The sequence below is a fragment of the Platalea leucorodia genome (genome assembly GCF_965183815.1).
Source record: "Platalea leucorodia genome assembly, chromosome: 9".
NCBI lineage: Eukaryota > Metazoa > Chordata > Aves > Pelecaniformes > Threskiornithidae > Platalea > Platalea leucorodia.
The window spans coordinates 19,304,225-19,313,230 of NC_138831.1; positions in this window are offsets into that span (position 1 = coordinate 19,304,225).

Sequence of the window (9,006 nt, forward strand, 5' to 3'; positions counted from 1 at the left end):
AGAGACAGGAAGAGATGTCAGAAATTTCGGGTTACAGGAGGGTGTTAGAGCTAGAGGGGAGGAAACATTGCTACCTCCCCTCTCCTTTAGGCAGTTTTCCAGTTCTCAAGTGGAAAAGGCAATTAAAATTGTTGTCCTAACTCAATCTCTGGGCTTTTCTTCGTGGCAGTAATGGTGACAGCGGAAATCAAGAGTAGGTTATGGCTTGTGTTGATGTCAATGGGAGTGGTTGAACTGTGCAGATTAAAACCCATCACGAATTACCAGATACGCTGCATAGGGAAACAAAAAGTTGAGGAGCGTAAAGCATGCAGCGTCTACCTACACTGCAGTAAGGATTCATGTTATTCTCTCTGTATATATACAAACATCTTCATGACAAAAGTCGGGAACGTCAAGGAATAAACCAAGAGAGATTAGCATGCTAATTGGAGGCAATAGTCCGACCTTTTCAGGCATCTGCCATGGGCAACAGTAAGTGACAACGAGTGATGTTTTGTTGGACAGTTTGGCTTGTCACCTCAAAGCTGAAACAGAAACAGCTGCAAAGCACGGGGAGGTGGAAGAAGAAGAGAAACAACTCTAACTTCAACTGTTTTTGGTAGGAACCAGCTTTGCCACTTAACACCCTTTTGGCATTAATACATCTAAGCCACTAGATGGCAAACGGCCTTTGAGGCAGCCAGCAGCAAGACACCCTGGTCAAGCCCCAAAGCACATGCTTGAGGTTAGACTGAAAGTCGGTATTTTTACTCCAGTAGCATCTTTCAGATTCTACTGCATGTTATGTCTGAACAATAGTTAGAATAGGCCAACTCATAATAGTAATGTGGCACGACACAGGTCAAAGCCAGAGTAAGAGCAGAATTTCAAACTTACAAATTGACCTATCGGCTAACTTGATTTTATTCAAAACTGCAAGTGAGCAGGCTTAACAACTGAGTTGGCAGAAAATGCTTATTTTTAGTAACATAATTTGAGAATAGGTATAACTTAAAGGAGGACCAAGTTACTGAACTGGCATGCAGTGTCGAGAAAGCTTCACAAGAATACGCAGTCAAAACAATTGCTCTCCCACAGCACGCAATGCCCACTTAGAGCGTTCCTGCGTCCTCTCACCGCAACACATACCCCTTTTGGTTGTCTTGAGCCAACTGTTTGTGGCAGCATAGGGCTCAGTAGCTTTGTTCCACTTGAGATAACTGTATTTCATTTCCGCATTAATAAGGTATTTCAAGATGAAAGGTGGACTTTGACTTCAGATTACAACCTTTATATAAGTTGAAAATTTAAAACCTGTTAAGAGCAGTTAGACACCTTCCATAACACCACTTCCTCAGCAGGGAAATAATCTTCAGCTAAAATATTATAGCTAGTTTCCTTCAGGATAAAAATTCCCAAATTAATGACAAAGTGAGACTGGGAAGCAGGAATCGGTTAAATCAGCAGTGAGGCCTTGAAACAAGCGTGAACAGTTGCAACTTCTCATCTGTTCTAAAACAAAGATCTCATTGCAGAACCAAAACCACTTTCAGTATAAAGGATCAACAGCAAATTTGCATTTTATTAACCCAAATAAATACTGCACTTTATAGTTAGTAATACATTTTAACATCTTGATTTTATTGCACGCTTCCTTTCCCTTAAAGGTCCCTTGAGGAATCAAGTTAGAAAACCAACTGTGCTATGAAATCATCGGCAAAGTTCTCTGTTGCTGCCTGATACCTCCTAGAATAGTGCATGATATAACACAAAATGACAGACTCGGCTGTGAGCTAAAGGCTGTAGCTTTCTGCAGCTGCTGAAAAAGCTTTTAGCTTTGCAGTCAGGACCAATTTTAAAAACAAGCAAAAGAAATACTCAAAAACCCTGCTGCTGGCTGAGCAACCTTCCCCCTCAATGGCATCCTCTCCAGTTGATTCAGTGCACAGAGACCAAGCAGGAACCCTGACGCCCATAGGGAGCAGCCAAATGCTGCTGCTGCTCGTGTGCCCAGCCCTGCCCTGTACCTCCACAGCTGGAAGGAGAGGCTCTGAGGGGAGCAAACCATCTCAACAGCATGTACTGCATTAAAAGATGGATACGCACGCCTCTTCCTGTCCCTCTGGCCTGCAGCATGATTCTGTCTCATAGCTGGATATGGGGATTCTAGTAAAGGAGACGAGCGGGTACAGAACTGGAGCTGTACAGTACTGGCTCTGCAGAGCTCAATTATCACAATACCCCACACTCTGTAGGGAGCGTGATGCTTAACAGAACTGCTCTGCTTCTGCTACAAGTCCACACTTCGCCATTTCGTGAACGAGGACAAAATACTTTATTCCTGGGGTGGCAAAAGATTGTTTTCTCGATACTGCTCAGAAGCCTTGTGCCAGCACAGGACAAATTCTGTTAAGTCTGGTTTTATTTTTCCTTGTTTCTTTTTTAAAAATAATGCACAGAAGAGATCTGCCTCTTTGTTCCTGATCATACAAAGCTTGTTCCTTTACCGAAATAACTAGGAGGTTGGGGTCAAAAGCAAGGAGTCACATGGAGACTTACCAGACTAGGCACTAAATCTCATTAAGCTTTCTTCCCTCCTGCAAGCAGCCCTCTCCGATCAGGGATGTATCTGGGCCCGAGGATGTAAAATTTCCAATTCAGTGCAGAACGGTAGGAAGCAAAAGAAGAGATTCACAGGCCACTCACCAGCAGAGGACCCGCTAGGAGTTACTGCTGTGCCAGTTTCTCTTCCCTCCAACCAAAGTGTCCCCAGAGGGCTTTTTAGATTAGTTTCCCCAGGCCTTGTGGACTGAGGTAATCTCTGTGCATGTTAAATGGTTAAACAAAAATCTGCAATTTTTTTTTTCCTGGCTGCATTATTAGTTCAGCAAGGATTTAATTTACACCCTTTCTTCGGGATGGAAGAATAAAGGGGCTTTCTGAAGAGTGCAGAGGAGTGCTTTTTTCCCTTTCTCAGCTTTCCAGAGTAGCCTTTGACTTTTTGCCTCACATGCTTTCACAGTGCATTGGCCTTTAATGCACCACTTATATGCAATTTGATCAACTGGTTTTACTGCCTTTCAATTTCAGTTTTAAATTCAACTTTTATTTATTGAAAGATTTTATGTATTAAGTATATGGAAGACTGACATTCCTTATATGTGAAATGTAATGTCAACCAATGTTCAACTCAAAGGAAAAGCAAAAAAATGCAGTAAATGTACAAATCAAATAGTAACATATTAAGGATGGGATAGTGCTAAGTTTTCAAAAACAGTATCAAATGATTACACTGCATACTTTACAGTAAATAAGCAGATTTTAAGAAATAGCATATATTGATTAGAAGAGCAAAAATGAATGTTCTGCACAATGCTGTCTGCTTCCAATAAGCTTTACACTTTACTTGTTCTCTTTGCAATTTAAAAATCTAACATTCAACAGACATTCTAAAATCTACAAAAACCCTCCAAGTTCTTTAATCTGGAGGAAGTAATAAATTACAGTAGTTTTATCACTGGAACTGGCAAGCTCCTTGCTTAAAATTCTTGCAAAATTTGTACATTCCTTAAACATGTACATAATCAATTCTGCACAATCTTTACTGTCCTGTGTGTTTTAAATACTAAGCATTTCCTTTGTATGTATTTATATATGTTCAACTGAAGATGATTTCTGCCTTACCTTCCTCAAGGCTAGAAATTCCAGCCATTTTCACTATGATCTGACTAACAGTCTTTGTCTTACCTGTCCCGTAACTGGCTTAGGAAGCTTTGTATCAGCCCCTCACTTTGAACACTGAATAGACAATTTATCTAATTGCCGTGTGCTTTGGAAGCTTATCAATACATAAAATGAGAAAACTATAATGGAACATCTCTCGAACTTCTTGGAAAGTTTATAACGTCAGCAATAATCATAAATGAGAAGTTCTCTTGTGGGTTGTTTACTTTGTAAAATATTAACTGCATTCATTTATTGTTCATGTCAGATATATGCAACTTCAACTATCACTATGATAAGTACTGTTTCTGGGGGGTAGTACATCTCAAATTCTAATTACAAACTTGAATTATAAATGTGGTGATGAGTAGACGCTGAGGCAAAGCATATACATTTTTTCCTCCTTCCTATGCATTCTGTAAGATTAACTTCACAGTTATACTTGCTGCTGCAGGTTTGGTGTTGACTGATGCATTGCTAGTGAACATACAGAAGTGTTTTCTGGAGCACAGTAACCATAGTAAAGTTATGGAAACAGATTTTGCAGCTGTGAGCACTTGCACTTGAAAAATCTCTACTAGCTAGTGCTTGGCATCTTTGCACTACAAAATCATTCCATAAGCTCCAGGCTACCTCCCGTGAGGAAAAATGTACTTGAAAGGTACAGAGGTGCAGAAAGCCTGCAAAAGAGACTTCTACTTGCTGTACAAACACATATGTTCACAAACACTATTTGCTTTAGTAGTCATATAGAAATAAGGCTCTGTTCATTAAAACAGTTCACAGCTGCTGAGTACTCATGCAGAATGATCCTCCTATATTTTAGAATTCAACAAGAAGTGTTATTAAACTTGCTTTGACCTCAGCATGAATTCTTTGTACATGAAATGGCCTTAAGGCTTTTAAAATCGACAGTGACAATAATTCAATAAACATGGTAAAATATACACAGTGGAAGGACTCAACAGGCAAGTGCTTCTGAAATACACTTTAGGGGAGTTTGGATTCTGAAAATGCATTGAATACAAGATATTCCTGTAAAATATTCCAGTTTCTCCTTCCTTTTTGTCTTTGAATCATGTGGAGACTTACTTTTGAAGTAGATGGAGACATGCAGGAGTTATACTTAACAACCAGGAGGATATCTGACACAAAACAGAATAAGTGGTTTTGCTACTTGAAGTAATTCAGCATCTACGAGGAGAAGAATCACTTAATGGAATGCCTTATAAAGGCTGAGAATACAGAATTTGTGAGTCACCACACACTGCCTTCAAATTACATTTGTATGATATTATATAATATTGTGCATGATCACCTGTAGAACAGAATTAATTATGAGTCAGGTATCTCTTCACATCATTCATTTTCATCTCCCTTGAGAGCTGACTTCCATTCTTCACTGAAATAACCCCTCTGAGCAAAACAGTGATCAGTTTGACAAATTGATAGAATAAAATATCTCCATCCCCCTTATGGGACCTCCTCCAGCATTCATGACACTTAAGGCTAAGTGAAATACATTTTTTAGATTCCTCTTATTCCTTAGTGGCAAGCAAGGAATCTCTTAAATAAAACAGTCCCAGCATATGTTTTTCTATTCAGTTTCAGACACTCTCACATTATCCTTCAACAGTTAAACTTTCAGTACAAAAACCTGAAATCCAATTAGAAAATCTGATTAGAAAAAAAACTCACTAGCAATACGGGAAGCAGAACTTAACACTGTGCCCAGCAGACCTCTCTCAACTACAAAAAAGGGAAAAGGAGAGCTCCCAAAAGGCCTATTTACCTTTTAGTGGGAGGTCACCTAAAACCAACTTTTCGATATAGGCGAAAAATACTGCAAGTAAGAATCATCTCTGCCACTAACCCAGATGTACATGTAGTCAAGTTACTGAGCTTCATTGTCTCCATTTGAATTGAAAACATGACTTCAATGTACATCTTTCTCTTCAGGCAAAAGTACAATTATTCTTTCCTAGCTCCAGGAGGCCCAAGGTCATAAGACAACTCCCCTTGACAAGTCCTACTGTTCTCAGTTCACTAGGAACAAGACTCTACTCTTCAAGTTTAGCTTCACTGCCATCCTAGCTGGCTCAGTCTGTAGGCTTATATGGAACAAACAAACATCGGATGGCTTAGGTCTAAGAACACCAGCTGTCCCCAAACATCACAGTTCCAGTGATAGACAAATAGAAAAGACAAGTGAGATTAGTCATCACATGTGATACCTTTCTGCAAGTCTTAAAACACAAGATCTTGTGTCATGCTAACAATGTTAGGGGATTTCCCCAACCTTGTCCCTTAAGGAGATTGTAAAGTAAAACTCCCCTCTTGCTTTCCTACTAAATAAGCTGTTCTGGTTTATTTCCTCTTAAAGACACACTTTTTTTCAGCTTTGCCAGCTCTGAGTTTGTGTGCTAAGCAGTCAAGTAGAAAAAAAATACTTCCCTTTGTTCAGGCAAGTTGTAACTGTATTACAATTGAACCATGATGTGTCAACAGTTTGTCTGTAACATATCCACTCTCACTACTAAGATTTGGTTGGGGGGGGTGATTGATTGGGTTTTTTTTTTTTAAGCAATGGGTATATTGGGCTAATAAAGCCCGTAAAGATAACAGCAGCAATCAACGCTTGCTTCAACTGGGCTATGCATTTTTGCTTCCTCTCTCCCTCTGCAGGTTCATGGTTTAGTTGCAGAGGGTAAAAATTTGCCTATTACAACAGAAGATGCTGTCACCCTGTAATGCATTCCTGACCGTGCCTACATCCTGGTGAGAAGATTGGTTGCAGTACTGTTGAGACACTTGGGCATAAACTATTAGGCAGCTTACTCATAAATACAGGAGGTATAGCTTTAACATGACTAGGAAGACACTCCAGACACATTTCCTTTCCCTGATAATTGTATCAGGGCCGCATGGGCACCTTGATGCTGGTATCTTTATATTCTCTATACTTCCTCTGTTCCTAAGAATTTATGCTATGAAAAGAGATGTATATCCTACCAGATATTCCATTTTACCAGAAAGTCTGCATCCCTACCAAGAGTCATGGTTTGACTTCTTGCCTAGTGGAAGAGAGGTTGAAAACACACACAGTCAACTCTACAGCCCATAAGAAGGCAAAAGTAGCCCAATCAAAAACCAAAAGTAGGCCTTCCCAGGCTTATCTAAGTTCAAAATTCTTGAGAAAATTTATTGTCCTTACCAAAGTGGAGAAACTCTGAATGAGCAGCGGACAGAACTGCTCGTAGCAGATCAACAGAGCTGGATATCCCTCTCACAAATACTGGTGTCTCCACACAGCAATGTATGTGCTTGGTAAGGAAAGCCATACCCTGGGCTCTTGTATTCTGCCATTGCATCTGCAACTATTACTTGCATCAGAAGAGAAATACCACTAAAAGAAGGAAATTTCATCTTCCTGACTTCATAAACATTAGGTTAGAAAGCTAAAGGCACAGCATACAACACACTATTAATCTGGAGCCATAATCTGTTACTATTACCTTTAGTCACTCTTCTGCAGCTTGCACGTCGCAGTTCACACCACAGTTCTTTCATTAGAAGATTTCAAAAGCACTGCGTACTTCTCCATGCATTTGTAGATCTCCATGTCCATCCTACCTAGACATAAATTTAAAATCTTAGAAACCAACAGTATCAGAGGCGCATTGTAAGAGTTGTCACAGGAGTCGTTTAAGGTTTTCATGTATGGTAGAATACTCCCACTCACATCCTGAAGAATGTGGGGAGGTTCAAGCAAAAGGGTCTGACCACATGTCTGAGAGTAAACCAGCAACACATATCTTCTACCCACACCATACTCCTAAAACTTAATGTCATGAAGCAAGTTCCTTTCCATCTGCATGCAAAACTCAATATTTTATCAGTCCTGCTGAGAGCCCAATAGAAAAAGCAACAAATTGTTAGTGGCAAACTAACTCTTGAAATCCTTTACATCAAAGACACACAGAAAACCTTGCAACATTCCTATATAAGCATTTAGGAATACACGTCCCTTCTGACTATTCCACTGACACTGTATCCTCAGACTTTTACTTTAATCACTTCATCCTGTCTCAGATATTAAATTGTACTGGGCTTCATTCTGTAATGTTGTTGATAATGTTTTTGAATGCTATATGCAGGTTTACTGCAGCCTGGGAAAGCGCTAGTCAGGAAATCACGTAAGAAGTCAGCCTTATTTTCTTACTGCAATTCTGGCAGTTTTCCAGATCTTTATGTCACTAATTGCACGTGATTATTGACAAAGAAAAGAGAGCTCTAAATACTGATACTAAACAATGTGATACTAAATACTGATACTAAACAATGTGATACTAAACAATGTAATTAATTCCATTATACAGATACAGAATACATAATACGCAACAGCATAGGCTCAAAATCTGAGGTGCTTTGGTAATCCATAATGATAGAAAGTAAACAATCCTTTTCATTATGTAATCCTGGATTTTTCACCAGTCTATTCAAAATTGCTCGTCATTGCACACTGGTTTTTCAAACGTGGTTTTAGTTATTCAAAAGAACATTTACATTACCAGGATGAAACCTGTTGAGTCTAACTTAAAAAAAAAAAAAAAAAGGGGCAATTTTAAAATAACTTTATATTATTGTATCTCACCACCACCCCCCAAGAAGAAGTCTGCTTTTTTAAGACCATCATCAGTTGTGACTGCTAGTTGCAGACGTGTATAATTGCTTCTCTTTATGAATAAAGCCGTCTGCTTTAAAGTGCCATTTACTAGTTTGCTTCCCTAATGCGACATTATATATTCTTTCCCGTACCAAAAGAAGTGGAGAGGTTTGGGGGTGTTACAGGCCGCTAAAACTGAAATCTATACTGGTGGAATTGCTTCTGAATAGTTATGTAATAAGTAATTGTAAATTTGACAATGGAAAACACTGCCAAAGCCATGAAAGCTGTTCAAAACCTCAAATTTTGTTCTAAGCATATTACTAAAATCATAGGCTGTTTCCTGCTTTTTGTGTAGATAACAAACACATGAAGATTCACCGGGGGGGGGGGGATAATTTAAAAAAAATAAAAATAAAAATAAATCAAACTCATTCACTTTACTTGCTTTTTCACAATCCAGACTTACATTCAGTCACTTTTCACCTCTGAGTCAAAATCTCACATCATTAAAGAGAGAGAATGCTAAATCATTCATTTAAAGGTAATTGCATTTGATCACCTTAATAATGTAGAATCTCATAAGGAGGTTACAGCTGGGTAGTACAGTGGAAGAGACAAAAGCTCAAAATTCA